Source organism: Rhinopithecus roxellana, chromosome 12 (genome assembly GCF_007565055.1).
Source record: "Rhinopithecus roxellana isolate Shanxi Qingling chromosome 12, ASM756505v1, whole genome shotgun sequence".
In the NCBI taxonomy this organism is placed as follows: Eukaryota; Metazoa; Chordata; class Mammalia; order Primates; family Cercopithecidae; genus Rhinopithecus; species Rhinopithecus roxellana.
Window position 1 is genome coordinate 86,330,518 of NC_044560.1, and position 15,729 is coordinate 86,346,246.

Consider the following 15,729-nt stretch of genomic DNA (forward strand, 5'->3'; position numbering starts at 1 on the left):
AGTGATCTGCCTACTTCAGCCTCCCTAAGTGCTGGGATTACAGGTGTGAGCTATGGTGTCCCGCCTGTGGTTTAGCTAAGAAAGACATATTAGCATAGCCATTATCAAAATCTTGACTGATATTAAATGATTGGTCAATGTGCTTTTGTATGTCCAAGTAAAAATAAATGTTTAAGGCATTTATGTTTCATTTTTAATGATTCTTGGCTTTGACTGTTGAATTACATTGTGATCTTATAAAGGGGTTTTTATTATTTAGGAAATTATATTTTTTTGAATAGCAGTGATAGTCAGATCATCTCTTAGAAATGTTTCTGTGACAGCGGCCGAGCATGGTGGCTCATGCCTGTAATCCTAGCACTTTGGGAGGCCGAGGTGGGCGGGTCACTTGAGGTCAGGAGTTCGAAACCAGCCTGGCCAACATGGTGAAACCCCGTCTCTACTAAAAATCCAAAAACATCAGCCAGGCGTGGTGGTGGGCACCTGTAATCCCAGCTGCTTGGGAGGCTGAGGCAGGAGAATTGCTTGAACCTGGGAGGCAGAGGTTGCAGTGAGCTGAAATCATACCACTACACTCCAGCCTGGGAGACAGAGCAAGACTCTGTCTTTAAAAAAAAAAAAATTCTGTGGCAAAACAAAGTGCTAACTTAAGCTTTTATTTAAAACAAACCGCAATTACTTTGTTTTTGTTTTTCATTTTTTAATTTATATAATTTTTTTTATTTTTTAATATATATATTTATTTTAAAGACAGAGTCTCTGTCACCTAGGCTGGAGTTCAGTGGCGTAGTCATAACTCACTGCAGCCTTGAACTCTAGGCTCCAGTGATCCTCCTGCCTCAGCTTCTTGAGTAGCTGGGACTACAGGTGCGTGCCACCATGCCTGGCTTGTTTTTAAATTTTATTTGTAGAGACGCGGTCTCATGCTATGTTGCCCAAGCTGATCTGAAACTCCTGGGCTCAAGTGATCTTCCTGACTCCATCTAAAAAAAAAGAAAGTAGCAATCGCAAGGGATCGTTAGAGAACCATGATTTCCTTTTTTTTTTTTTTTTTTTTAATATATTTCTTTTTTTTTCCTATTTATTTATTTATTTATTTATTTATTTATTTATTTATTTTTATTATACTTCAAGTTCTAGGGTACATGTGCATAACGTGCAGGTTTGTTACATATGTATACTTGTGCCATGTTGGTGTGCTGCACCCATCAACTCGTCAGCACCCATCAATCCATCATTTATATCATGTATAACTCCCCAATGCAATCTCTCCCCCCTCCCCCCTCCCCATGATAGGCCCCAGTGTGTGATGTTCCCCTTCCCGAGTCCAAGTGATCTCATTGTTCAGTTCCCACCTATGAGTGAGAACATGCGGTGTTTGGTTTTCTCTTCTTGTGATAGTTTGCTAAGAATGATGGTTTCCAGCTGCATCCATGTCCCTACAAAGGACGCAAACTCATCCTTTTTTATGGCTGCATAGTATTCCATGGTGTATATGTGCCACATTTTCTTAATCCAGTCTGTCACAGATGGACATTTGGGTTGATTCCAAGTCTTTGCTATTGTGAATAGTGCCGCAATAAACATATGTGTGCATGTGTCTTTGTAGTAGAATAATTTATAATCCTTTGGGTATATACCCAGTAGTGGGATGGCTGGGTCATATGGTACATCTAGTTCTAGATCCTTGAGGAATTGCCATACTGTTTTCCATAATGGTTGAACTAGTTTACAATCCCACCAACAGTGTAAAAGCGTTCCTATTTCTCCACATCCTCTCCAGCACCTGTTGTTTCCTGACTTCTTAATGATTGCCATTCTAACTGGTGTGAGATGGTATCTCATTGTGGTTTTGATTTGCATTTCTCTGATGGCGAGTGATGATGAGCATTTTTTCATGTGTCTGTTGGCTTTATGAATGTCTTCTTTTGAGAAATGTCTGTTCATATCCTTTGCCCACTTTTTGATGGGGTTGTTTGCTTTTTTCTTGTATATTTGTTTGAGTTCTTTGTAGATTCTGGATATTAGCCCTTTGTCAGATGACTAGGTTGCAAAAATTTTCTCCCATTCTGTAGGTTGCCTGTTCACTCTGATGGTAGTTTCTTTTGCTGTGCAAAAGCTCTTTAGTTTAATTAGATCCCATTTGTCAATTTTGGCTTTTGCTGCTGTTGCTTTTGGTGTTTTAGACATGAAGTCCTTGCCCATGCCTATGTCCTGAATGGTACTACCTAGATTTTCTTCTAGGGTTTTTATGGTATTAGGTCTAACATTTAAGTCTCTAATCCATCTTGAATTAATCTTCGTATAAGGAGTAAGGAAAGGATCCAGTTTCAGCTTTCTACTTATGGCTAGCCAATTTTCCCAGCACCATTTATTAAATAGGGAATCCTTTCCCCATTTCTTGTTTCTCTCAGGTTTGTCAAAGATCAGATGGCTGTAGATGTGTGGTATTATTTCTGAGGACTCTGTTCTGTTCCATTGGTCTATATCTCTGTTTTGGTACCAGTACCATGCTGTTTTGGTTACTGTAGCCTTGTAGTATAGTTTGAAGTCAGGTAGCGTGACGCCTCCAGCTTTGTCCTTTTGACTTAGGATTGTCTTGGCAATGCGGGCTCTTTTTTGGTTCCATATGAACTTTAAACCGTTTTTTCCAATTCTGTGAAGAAACTCATTGGTAGCTTGATGGGGGTGGCATTGAATCTATAAATAACCTTGGGCAGTATGGCCATTTTCACGATATTGATTCTTCCTATCCATGAGCATGGTATGTTCTTCCATTTGTTTGTGTCCTCTTTGATTTCACTGAGCAGTGGTTTGTAGTTCTCCTTGAAGAGGTCCTTTACATCCCTTGTAAGCTGGATTCCTAGGTATTTTATTCTCTTTGAAGCAATTGTGAATGGAAGTTCATTCCTGATTTGGCTCTCTGTTTGTCTGTTACTGGTGTATAAGAATGCTTGTGATTTTTGCACATTAATTTTGTATCCTGAGACTTTGCTGAAGTTGCTTATCAGCTTAAGGAGATTTTGGGCTGAGACAATGGGGTTTTCTAAATATACAATCATGTCATCTGCAAACAGGGACAATTTGACTTCTTCTTTTCCTAACTGGATACCCTTGATTTCTTTCTCTTGCCTGATTGCCCTAGCCAGAACTTCCAACACTATGTTGAATAGGAGTGGTGAGAGAGGGCATCCCTGTCTTGTGCCAGTTTTCAAAGGGAATTTTTCCAGTTTTTGCCCATTCAGAATGGTATTAGCTGTGGGTTTGTCATAAATAGCTGTTATCATTTTGAGGTACGTTCCATCAATACCGAATTTATTGAGCGTTTTTAGCATGAAGGGCTGTTGAATTTTGTCAAAAGCCTTTTCTGCATCTATCGAGATAATCATGTGGTTCTTGTCTTTGGTTCTGTTTATATGCTGGATTACGTTTATTGATTTGCGAATGTTGAACCAGCCTTGCATCCCAGGGATGAAGCCCACTTGATCATGGTGGATAAGCTTTTTGATGTGCTGCTGAATCCGGTTTGCCAGTATTTTATTGAGAATTTTTGCATCGATGTTCATCAGGGATATTGGTCTAAAATTCTCTTTTTTTGTTGTGTCTCTGCCAGGCTTTGGTATCAGGATGATGCTGGCCTCATAAAATGAGTTAGGGAGGATTCCCTCTTTTTCTATTGATTGGAATAGTTTCAGAAGGAATGGTACCAGCTCCTCCTTGTACCTCTGGTAGAATTCAGCTGTGAATCCATCTGGTCCTGGACTTTTTTTGGTGGGTAGGCTATTAATTGTTGCCTCAATTTCAGAGCCTGCTATTGGTCTATTCAGGGATTCAACTTCTTCCTGGTTTAGTCTTGGGAGAGTGTAAGTGTCCAGGAAATTATCCATTTCTTCTAGATTTTCTAGTTGATTTGCGTAGAGGCGTTTATAGTATTCTCTGATGGTTGTTTGTATTTCTGTGGGGTCGGTGGTTGAAGGGGTGGCCTGCCCCTCCACACTTGTGGGTGTTTCTCGTTAGGTGGAAATGAAAGACTTGAGAAAAGGAATAAAACACAGAGACAAAGTGTAGAGAAAGGAAAGCGGGGCCCAGGGGACCGGCGCTCAGCTTACAGAGGACCAACGCCGGCACCGGCCTCTGAGTTCCCTTAGTATTTATTGATAATTATCTTTACCATCAAAACGATAAGGGAGTGGCTGGACAATAGGATCATTGTAGGGAGGAAACCAGCAGTAAGACATATGAACAAAAAATCCTTGTAACATGAATAAGTTTAAAGGAAAATGCTGTGCCTTGAGATGTATATGCGACATCTCCATAAACCTTTTAGCAGTATTGCTCCAGCAAGTCCCACCTTATTCCTAAAGGCGGTTTCTCCTCACTCAGTAAACAAGGCACACAATGGGTATTACCCGGAGATGTTCCATAGCCCAGGGAGGGGCAGGAGACAAATGTTTTTCTCTTTCTTGAGATTAAAGAGAATGGTGATGACCTTTAACCATAAGCAGCCTTTAGGCACTTGTTTAACAAAGCACATTCTGCACCACCCAAAATCCTTTTAACCTTAAGTCACCACAGCACATGTCTCTTGCAAGGACAAGGTTGGAGGTAAGGTCACAGTTTAACAGCATCTCAAACACAGAACTAAATGGAGTCTTTTATGTCTACTTCCTTCTATATAGACACAGTAACAGGCTGATCTCTCTTTCTTTTCCCCACAGGTGGTGATATCCCCTTTATCATTTTTTATTGCGTCTATTTGATTCCTCTCTCTTTTCTTCCTTATTAGTCTTGCTAGTGGTCTGTCAATTTTGTTGATCTTTTCAAAAAACCAACTCCTGGATTCATTGATTTTTTGGAGGGTTTTTTGTGTCTCTATCTCCTTCAGTTCTGCTCTGATCTTAGTTATTTCTTGCCTTCTGCTAGCTTTTGAATGTGTTTGCTCTTGCCTCTCTAGTTCTTTTAATTGTGATGTTAGAGTGTCAATTTTAGATCTTTCCTGCTTTCTCTCGTGGGCATTTAGTGCTATAAATTTCCCTCTACACACTGCTTTAAATGTGTCCCAGAGATTCTGGTATGTTGTATCTTTGTTCTCATTGGTTTCAAAGAACATCTTTATTTCTGCTTTCATTTCATTATGTACCCAGTAGTCATTCAGGAGCAGGTTGTTCAGTTTCCATGTAGTTGAGCAGTTTTGATTGAGTTTCTTAGTCCTGAGTTCTAGTTTGATTGCACTGTGGTCTGAGAGACAGTTTGTTATAATTTCTGTTCTTTTACATTTGCTGAGGAGTGCTTTACTTCCAATTATGTGGTCAATTTTGGAATAAGTGCGATGTGGTGCTGAGAAGAATGTATATTCTGTTGATTTGGGGTGGAGAGTTCTATAGATGTCTATTAGGTCTGCTTGGTGCAGAGATGAGTTCAATTCCTGGATATCCTTGTTAACTTTCTGTCTCGTTGATCTGTCTAATGTTGACAGTGGAGTGTTGAAGTCTCCCATTATTATTGTATGGGAGTCTAAGTCTCTTTGTAAGTCTCTAAGGACTTGCTTTATGAATCTGGGTGCTCCTGTATTGGGTGCATATATATTTAGGAGAGTTAGCTCTTCCTGTTGAATTGATCCCTTTACCATTATGTAATGGCCTTCTTTGTCTCTTTTGATCTTTGATGGTTTAAAGTCTGTTTTATCAGAGACTAGGATTGCAACCCCTGCTTTTTTTTGTTCTCCATTTGCTTGGTAGATCTTCCTCTATCCCTTTATTTTGAGCCTCTGTATGTCTCTGCATGTGAGATGGGTCTCCTGAATACAGCAGACTGATGGGTCTTGACTCTTTATCCAGTTTGCCAGTCTGTGTCTTTTAATTGGAGCATTTAGTCCATTTACATTTAAGGTTAATATTGTTATGTGTGAACTTGATCCTGTCATTATGATATTAACTGGTTATTTTGCTCGTTAGTTGATCCAGTTTCTTCCTAGCCTCGATGGTCTTTACATTTTGGCATGTTTTTGCAATGGCTGGTACCGGTTGTTCCTTTCCATGTTTAGGGCTTCCTTTAGGGTCTCTTGTAAGGGAGGCCTGGTGGTGACAAAATCTCTAAGCATTTGCTTATCTGTAAAGGATTTTATTTCTCCTTCACTGATGAAACTTAGTTTGGCTGGATATGAAATTCTGGGTTGAAAATTCTTTTCTTTAAGAACGTTGAATATTGGCCCCCACTCTCTTCTGGCTTGTAGAGTTTCTGCCGAGAGATCTGCTGTTAGTCTGATGGGCTTCCCTTTGTGGGTAACCCGACCTTTCTCTCTGGCTTCCCTTAAGATTTTTTCCTTCATTTCAACTTTGGTGAATCTGGCAATTATGTGTCTTGGAGTTGCTCTTCTGGAGGAGTATCTTTGTGGCGTTCTCTGTATTTCCTGAATTGGAATGTTGGCCTGCCCTACTAGGTTGGGGAAGTTCTCCTGGATGATATCCTGAAGAGTGTTTTCCAAGTTGGTTCCATTTTCCCCCTCACTTTCAGGCACCCCAATCAGACGTAGATTTGGTCTTTTTACATAATCCCATACTTCTTGCAGGCTTTGTTCATTTCTTTTTCTTCTTTTTTCTTTTGGTTTCTCTTCTCGCTTCATTTCATTCATTTGATCCTCAATCGCTGATACTCTTTCTTCCAGTTGATCGAGTCGGTTACTGAAGCTTGTGCATTTGTCACGTATTTCTCGTGTCATGGTTGTCATCTCTGTCATTTTGTTTATGATCTTCTCTGCATTAATTAGTCTAGCTGTCAATTCTTCCACTCTTTTTTCAAGATTTTTAGTTTCTTTGCGCTGGGTACGTAATTCCTCCTTTAGCTCTGAGAAGTTTGATGGACTGAAGCCTTCTTCTCTCATCTCGTCAAAGTCATTCTCTGACCAGCTTTGATCCGTTGCTGGCGATGGGCTGCGCTCTTTTGCAGGGGGAGATGCGCTCTTATTTTTTGAATTTCCAGCTTTTCTGCCCTGCTTTTTCCCCATCTTTGTGGTTTTATCTGTCTCTGGTCTTTGATGATGGTGACGTACTGATGGGGTTTTGGTATAGGTGTCCTTCCTGTTTGATAGTTTTCCTTCTTACAGTCAGGACCCTCAGCTATAGGTCTGTTGGAGATTGCTTGAGGTCCACTCCAGACCCTGTTTGCCTGGGTATCAGCAGCAGAAGTTGCAGAAGATAGAATATTGCTGAACAGCGAGTGTACCTGTCTGATTCTTACTTTGGAAGCTTCCTCTCAGGGGTTTACTCCACCCTTTGAGGTGTGGGGTGTCAGACTGCCCCTAGTGGGGGATGTCTCCCAGTTAGGCTACTCAGGGGTCAGGGACCCACTTGAGCAGGCAGTCTGTCCGTTCTCAGGTCTCAACCTCCGTGTTGGGAGATCCACTGCTCTCTTCAAAGCTGTCAGACAGAGTCGTTCGCGTCTGCACAGGCCTCTGCTGCTTCCCCTGTTGTTTTTTAGGTGTGCCCTGTCCCCAGAGGTGGAGTCTACAGAGACAGGCAGGTTTCCTTGAGCTGCTGTGAGCTCCACCCAGTTTCAGCTTCCCAGCGGCTTTGTTTACCTACTTAAGCCTCAGCAATGGCGGGCGCCCCTCCCCCAGCCTCGCTGCTGCCTTGAGGTTAGATTGCCGCAGACTGCTGTGTTAGCAATGAGGGTTGCTCCGTGGGCGTGGGACCCTCCCGGCCAGGTGTGGGATATATTCTCCTGGTGTGCCCCTTTGCTTAAAGTGCAGTATTGGGGTGGGAGTTACCCGATTTTCCAGGTGTTGTGTGTCTCAGTTCCCCTGGCTAGGAAAAGGGATTCCCTTCCGCCTTGCGCTTCCCAGGCGAGGCGATGCCTCGCCCTGCTTCAGCTCTCGCTTGTGGGGCTGCAGCAGCTGACCAGCACCGATTGTCCGGCACTCCCTAGTGAGATGACCCCAGTACCTCAGTTGAAAATGCAGAAATCACCGGACTTCTGTGTCGCTCGCGCTGGGAGTTGGAGACTGAGAACCATGATTTCTAAAGTTGAAATTACTGTGTGTGTTTTTTTTTTTTTTTTTGAAACAGGGTCTTGCTCTGTTGCCCAGGCTGGAGTGCAATGGCACGATCTTGGCTCACTGCAACCTTTGCCTCCCAGGTTCAAGTGATTCTCCCACCTCAGCCTCACTCGTAGCTGGGATTACAGGCATGTGCCACCACGCCCAGCTGATTTTTGTATTTTTAGTAGAGATGGGGTTTTGCAGTGTTGGCTAGGCTGGTCTTGAACTCTTGACCTCAGGTGATCCGCCCACCCCACCCTCCCAAGGTGCTGGGATTACAGGCGTGAGCCACCATGCCCGGCCGAAATTACTATTAATACTAGTTTATTTCTGAAAATTATGCTTTGATTAAAAACAAAAATGTGCCCTTCCCCCTCCCAACGCTGCTGGGCCTGCAGGTCTCTGTCGAGCTGCGGACTCAGGTCTCTCTTCTGCAGGATGGGGTTTGTTAAAGTTATTAAGAATACGGCCTACTTTAAGAGATACCAAGTGAAATTTAGAAGATGACGAGAGGGTAAAACTGATTACTTTGCTTGGAAACGCTTGGTGATGCAGAATAAAAATAAATACAAAACCCATAAATATAGGATGATAATTCGTGTAACAAACAGAGGTATCATTTGTCAGATTGCTTATGCCCGTATAGAGGGGGATATGATAGTCTGCGCAGCATATGCAAATGAACTGCCAAAATACGGTGTGAAGGTTGACCTGACAAATTATGCTGCAGCATATTGTATTGGCCTGCTGCTGGCCTGCAGGCTTTTGACTAGGTTTGGCATGGACAAGATCTGTGAATGCCAAGTGGAAGTGACTGGTGATGAATACAATGTGGAAAACAATCATGGTCAGCCAGGTGCCGTTACCTGCTATTTGGATGCAGGCCTTGCCAGAACTACCACTGGCAATAAAGTTTTGGGTGCCCTGAAGAGGGCTGTGGATGGAGGCTTGTCTATGCCTCACAGTACCAAATGATTCCCTGGTTATGATTCTGAAAACAAGGAATTTAATGCAGAAGTTCACCGGAAGCACATCATGGGCCAGAATGTTGCAGATTACATGAACTACTTAATGAAAGAATGGGAAGATGCTTACAAGAAACAGTTCTCTCAATACGTAAAGAACAGCATAACTCCAGACATGATGGAGGAGATGTATAAGAAAGCTCATGCTCCTATACGAGAGAATCCAGTCTATGAAAAGAAGCCCAAGAAAGAAGTTAAAAAGAAGAGGTGGAGCCATCCCAAAATATCCCTTGCTCAGAAGAAAGATCGGGTAACTCAAAAGAAGGCAAACTTCCTCAGAGCTCAGGAGCGGACTGCTGAGAGCTAAACCAAACAGTTTTCTATGAGGATTTTTCAGATAAAGCCAATAAACTTTTTGGACAGCAACAACAACAACAAAAAACAAAACCCCAAAAAATAAAAAGGAAAACAAAAATGTGCAGGAGGAATTAATATATTAGAATATTTCACAATATTTATTTATATGATAGTTGAATTCCTTAGTTGGTGGTTATACCTTGAAATGTTTGTTGGATATAGCTTAGAAGTATCAGTATACTGCTAAAACAATGACTAAGCGTAAGAGGGACAAAGAATGACGGTTGACTTTACCTCGAAGTATGAAATTTACTTTCGTCATCAAACAAATATTGTTCTTAAATTACTTAAAATAACTTATTCTCCTTTTGCAAAATCTAAGTCTATTTGCATTTTACTGATCACAGTCTCTGTTACACACAGATTTTCCTCCTGAACTCGTTGCTCTTTATTAGAGCTTTCTTGTGAGCATACTACAAAGCTGTAATGTTCTCAATCTTAAAAAAAAATCTATTAAAAAAAAACAAAACAAAGAAATAGGCTGGGCACAGTGGCTTGCACCTATAATTCCAGCATTTTGGGAGGCTGAGGTGGGAGGATCGCTTGAGCCCAGGAGTTCAAGACCAGACTGAGCAACAGAGCAAGACCTTGTCTCTACAAATAATTTAAAAATTAGTGCGCACGTGCACGCGCGCGCACACACGCGCACACACACACACGTGGCCAAAGTGAAAAAACCTCTGAAGTGAAAAAGGGCCTCTGAATAGTTATCTCTGTTCCTTCGGTTCCTCTGAAGAATTATTTTATACTAGGATTCTCAAGTTATTTCCTCTCAATCTCTATTGGGATCACTCCACTCTGACTTGTATACTCATTTTCCCACTGATGTAGCTGTTGTCAAGTTAGAAGTTAAGTTCTCAGTCTTCATTTTATCAGTCATCTCAGCAGCATTCATTATGGTTAAGTCACTCCCTCCTATTTTCTTCATTAGCTTCTATGACACCAGTCTCCTCATTTTTCTCCTACTCTATTAGCTGTTTCTTCTTAGTGTCTTTTTCTGACTCCTTCATTTCGACCAGATTTTGCAGTACTGAAGTATGTCCGGACTCTCAGCTGTCTTCCATCTATAGTAAATAAACTCACTAGGTGATCTTATCTAGTCTCATGAATTTTAAGTACCATCTCTTCATTGATGAGTCCCAAATTTATGTCTCATTACTTGGCCAGTCTTCTGTTAATTACAGGCTAATATATCCAACTGCCTTCTTGATATCTCCATTTGAAGATTTAAGAAGGATATCAAAATCTACCATCCCAAAACCAAATTATTCATTCTCCCTCTTTCAGTGTGGTCCTCCCTTAGTGTTCCTATCTTAAGAAATGACTGTTGTGTTGTTCTTGACTCCTTTCATACCCAGCATCTCATGTACATATCAGGCAGTGCCTCTACCTTGAAAATATGTCCACATCTGACTACTATTCTTCACATCCACCATTATTATTACCTTGGGTTTAGCTACCAGTTTTTCCTTGGGTTATTGTAGCTTCCTAAGTGGTCCTAAGTGGTCTTCCTGCTTCCATTCTTCTGCTCCCTGTAACATTGAACACTTCATAGTACCCAGAAGCTATATGTAAAATGTATGATCCTTGTAAAACATAAATTATGTTAATTTGTCTGTGGAGTCTTCTAACAACTTCCTTTTACACTTACATACATTGCAATTTTTTCATATTGCTTGCAGTTTCCTAATAGATCTGTCCTCTGTTTCTCTTTTCTCATTTTTTTATCACTCTTCCTATCATACATGCAATTCCAGCCATACCATCCTTGCTTTTTCTCACATACGCCAAGCATAATCACAGTGTCTAAAAGCCAGAAATCTTCCATGAGAAATTTGTGCTTTCAGGTGTTTCAGCTACTGTGATCATAGTGTTCTGTTTTGTTCTCTTGATATAAGCTCTGAGAAACAGAAATTGTTTCTTTTATTTGGTTATAGGGATCACAAGGATGAGAAGAATTCTGATTCAGTTAAGTAATGTAACTAGTACTTATATTTTAATTGCATAAGATTTTATGCTGTCTACAGATTTATTGTGTAAGTACCAAAATTGCTCATTCAAATCAGTTGCTTTGTTAGAAATTGACATCTCTGAGGCCAGGTTCTGTGGCTCATGTAATCCCAGAACCTTGGGAGGTCAAGACAGAAAGAGTGCTCCAGCCCAGGAGTTTGAGACCAGCCTGGGCAATGTAGTGAAACTCCTGTCTCCACAAAAAATAAAAAAAGAATTAGCTGAATGTGGTGACATACATCTGTGGTCTCAGCTATTTGGGAGGCTGAGATGGGAGGATCACCTGAGCCCAGGAGGTTGAGACTGCAGTGAGCCGTGATCATGCCACTGCACTCCAGCCTGGGTGACAGCAAGATTCTGGAAGGAAGGAAGGAAGGAAGGAAGGAAGGAAGGAAGGAGGGAGGGAGGGAGGGAGGGAGGGAGGGAGGGAGGGAAAAGGAAGGAAGAAGGAAGGAAGGAAAAAGGAAGGGAAAAGGAAGGGAAAGAAAAAGGAAGAAAGAAATTGACATCTCTGAGAAAGCTGTAAATCTCCAGTGCATTTCAAAGATTTAAAAAATTTTTTTCACTTAACAGATCTTGGGAATTCATAAAGCTACCTCATTCTGTTTAACAGCTATATAATATTCCATTAGAGGTGTGTTATGCTATAATTAAGTTAGCCTCACTGATGAACACATATGCTATTTTCAGTCTTTTTCTGCTATAAATGCTCTTTTTCATCACTCTCTTGTGAGATTATATTTGCAGGATGAATTTGTAAAAGTTGAATTGTTGGGCTGGGCATGGTGTCTAACGCCTATAATCCCAGCACTTTGGGAGGCCAAGGCGGGTGGATCACCTGAGGTCAGGAGTTCGAGACCAGCCTGGCCAACATGGTGAAACCTTGTCTCTACTAAAAATAAAAAAAATTAGCCGGGCATGGTGGCAGGTGCCTATAATACCAGCTACTCAGGAGGCTGAGACAGGAGAATCGCTTGAACCCAGGAGGCGGAGGTTGCGGTAAGCCAAGATGGCACCACTGCATTCCAACCTGGGTGACAGAGTGAAACTTTGTCTCAAAAAAAAAAAAAAAAAAAAGTTGAATTGTTGGGTCAAGAGTTCTGTGTATTCAGAGTATCAAAAATATTACTTAATTGCTCTTTATTAGTTTTGTACCAGTTTGCATTCCTACCGGTAGTATTTGACTGCAGGAGTAGGCAAACGTTTTTCTGTTAAGGGCCAGATGGTAAATATTTTGAACTTTGCAGTCTACATATGCTTTCTGTCAAAAACTTTTCTTTGTATGTATTTTAGTCTTGGGCCGTAGTTTCCCAATTTTGGCCTATAGCATAGCTGCGAGACTTTTTTTTTTTCTTTTTTTTTTTTTTGGAGACAGAGTCTAGCTCTGTCGCCCAGACTGGAGTGCAGTGGAGCGATCTCGGCTCACTGCAATCTCCGTGTCTCAGGTTCACGCCATTCTTCTGCCTCAGCCTCCCGAGTAGCTGGGACTACAGGTGCCCACCACCGCACCCAGCTAATTTTTTTTGTATTTTTAATAGAGACGAGGTTTCATCGTGTTAGCCAAGATGGTCTCGATCTCCTGACCTCATGATCCACCTGCCTTGGCCTCCCAAAGTGCTGGGATTACAGGCATGAGCCACCGCGCCCGGCCAGCTGCAAGACTTTTATCAAAACTTTTTGTTATTACTAACTTGCTGTGTGAACATGGTATCTCATTGTTTTATCTGCCTGCATTTCTCTTGTTGAACCTTAGTGTTTTACTCTCTCTGAAAAGTTTGTTTGAGCCCTTTGCTTTTATATATGTATTTGGTTATTTGTATCTTTACTGAACTATAGGTACTATCTTTATCTTTTAAGGAAATTACCCTTTGTGATATAAAATGAAATAAAAACTTCTTTTTTTTTTAAGACGGAGTCTCACTCTGTCGCCCAGGCTGGAGTGCAGTAGCGCGATCTTGGCTCACTACAACCTCTGCCTCCCTGGTTCAAGCGATACTCCTGCCTCAGCCTCCTGAGTAGCTGGGATTACAGGCGCGCGTCACCACACCTGGCTAATTTTTGTATGTTTAGTAGAGACGGGGTTTCATCATGTTGGTCAGGCTGACCTCGAAGTCCTGACCTTGTGATCTGCCTGCCTCGGCCTCCCAAAGTGCTGGGATGACAGGCGTGAGCCACCGTGCCCGGGGAAATAAAACCTTTTAAATCAGTTTATCTTTTTATCTTTTTGATTTGGTTTGTGTTTTCCCGGGGAAATAAAACCTTTTAAATCAGTTTATCTTTTTATCTTTTTGATTTGGTTTGTGTTTTCTCATCTCTAGCCAGTTTTAAAGTCACATTTGGTCTTTTATATTTTTATTTATAACTTGATCTTTTATTCTGGATTTTTTTTGGTCATTATTAGAAAGGCTTGTCTCTGTGACTCAAAAATAATTCTTCTATTGTTTCTTTAATATTGTTAAAATAATTCTTCCATAGTTTATATTTAATATTACTGTTGTATTTCTTTATGCCTAAACTTAGATACATGTGTAAAATTTTTTTGATGTGAGTTAGGGATCTCATTTTTCGATATGACTACCCTTTTCTTCAAATACTATATCCTGAATTTAAATAAGGGGCTGAATTTAAATAAGGGGCTGGGTGCAGTGGCTCATGCCTGTAATCCCAGCAGTTTGGCAGACTGAGGTGGGCAGATTGCTTGAGCTCAGGAGTTCAAGACCAAACTGAGTCTCTACAAAAAATACAAAGATTAGCTGGATGTGGTGGCGTGCGCCTGTAATCCCAGCTACTCGAGGCTGAGGTGGGAGGATTGCTTGAGTCCCAAGGTGGAGGTTGTAATAAGCTGAGATCATGCCACTGCACGCCAGCCTGGGTGACAGAGCCAGATCCTGTCCCAAAAAATGAACCAACTAACTAAATAAGTAAATGTAGTGATATGGAAAGTTGCTTACAATATTACTACTTAGTATTGACTTCTCATGTACTGTAGAACTCAATGTTCTGACTATATAAAATGCCTAATTTTTCATTCATGAAAAATTACAGAGCACATGCTATGTGGTCAGCTACTTATGATGAAACGTTGAGATGACTCACCTATAAGTTCTTCAGCATATATCTCATAAAATTTTAGCATCTGTTTTACTATCTGTTTTCTCATTTGATTATTTTAGAAAGTATAAACAATTTTTCCAAATCTTATTGCCTCTGTGTTTATTAGCAAACGTTCTTGTGATATAAACAAACTTTTCTCTCCTTCCCTTTGACATTATGAACTCAAATAATTATTTATTTACCCTCATACTGTTTCTAATTTTCTGTTTATTTTTTCTAGCTCTGTGAGGAGGAAGAGTCATACCTCTCTTTCATCATTTTATCCCTAGAACCTAGCACAATACCTACCACAGAGTGGTTTCCTAATAAATGTGTACTGAATGAATGAATACTTCAGGCAGTGGGGAGCTATTGAAGAATCTCAAGGGAGGGTGTAATGTGAAATGACTTATATTTTGGAAAGGTAATTCTGGTATCATTAAGGAAGAGAGCAACCTGAGCAAAGCTCAGAAAAAAAAAAAAAGAAAGAAGCAGAGGGTTGCCCTGTCACATCACCCAGGCTGGAGTGCAGTGGCACAATTATAGCTTGCTGTAGCCTCAAACTCTTGGGTTCAAATGATCCTCCTTTCTCAGCCTCCTGAGTAGCTAGGACTGCATGTGTGTACCACTACACCTGGCTGATTACAAAAAAAAATTTTTTTTTGTAGAGATGGGCTTTTGCTATGTTGCCCAGGCTGGTCTTGAACTCCTGGCCTCAAACAGTCCTCTGGCCTCAGCCTCCCAAAGTGCTAAGATTATAGGTGTGAGCCACTGTGACTGGCCCAGGAAAGCTTTCCTTTGGATTCTGTATCAGTTGGAACCTGATTACAGATAATCCAACTCAAATCAACTTAAGAGGAATTTATGGGATTTATGGCATCCAGAGAAGGGTTGAAGAACCAGCCACATGAAGGATGTAACTGGGCTTCAGGAACAAATCAGAGCAAGGATGCTAATGCCACTAATATTTTTAGTCTTCGCCTCACTCTGTTTTTATCAGTTCCAGTTTGTTTGCTAATGGACCAATTAAATGTGGTCTGGGCATAGAGTTTATAAGGGTATGGTTGCTTCCTGAGTATACATGTGGATTGAATTATACCTTTGAAAGTATTGTAGAATCCAGCAGGAGATGTGGAGTATTAGATCTAGGTGCTAAGTGGAAAAGATGGATTTGAGGGAGATAAGAAGTAAAGTTGACAGAATTTGTCC

The 15,729-nt window shown here is 41.0% G+C and overlaps 1 protein-coding gene and 1 pseudogene across 8 annotated transcripts in view; both read left to right on the forward strand.

Moving 5' to 3' along the window:
• The window catches only part of ZMYM4 (zinc finger MYM-type containing 4), a 165,569-nt gene that overhangs the window by 86,041 nt on the left and 63,799 nt on the right, over positions 1-15,729 (forward strand). The gene's annotated exons all lie outside the window — the stretch shown is intronic.
• Positions 8,462-9,402, forward strand: LOC104660133 (annotated as a pseudogene).